Source organism: Haliaeetus leucocephalus, unplaced genomic scaffold, assembly GCF_000737465.1.
Source record: "Haliaeetus leucocephalus isolate CR32 unplaced genomic scaffold, Haliaeetus_leucocephalus-4.0 Scaffold984, whole genome shotgun sequence".
NCBI lineage: Eukaryota > Metazoa > Chordata > Aves > Accipitriformes > Accipitridae > Haliaeetus > Haliaeetus leucocephalus.
Window position 1 is genome coordinate 2,228,225 of NW_010973420.1, and position 417 is coordinate 2,228,641.

A 417-nucleotide genomic window follows, 5' to 3' on the forward strand; every position below is an offset into this window, starting at 1 on the left:
CACCAGGACTTTGCTCTGCTGAACTAAATACCTTTGAGAAACGCTTGTGACTGAGGAGGCTATTGAACGGTGCGTGCTGCTTTGAAGAACAGTTTATGTATGTGGAAACCAAAGGTAAATTACCTATTAATACCTGTTCACATTCATGGGAGATGTAATGAACGGGTTAACTTTGTTCATGAAATCGAGAAGGGTGAAGAGACATATTGAGAGTTAACATATGCCTTGTGTAAATAACAAAAACTTGCTTAAGTGATGCGTGAAGGTCACGGGTCACAGGAGGAAAGCAATGGCTATAACTTACTAGATAAGGGGGAGAAAAGCAATGGCTATAACTTACTAGATAAGGGGGAGAAAAGCAATGGCTATAACTTACTAGATAAGGAGAGGAAGGACAACAGCTGCAATTAACAAAGA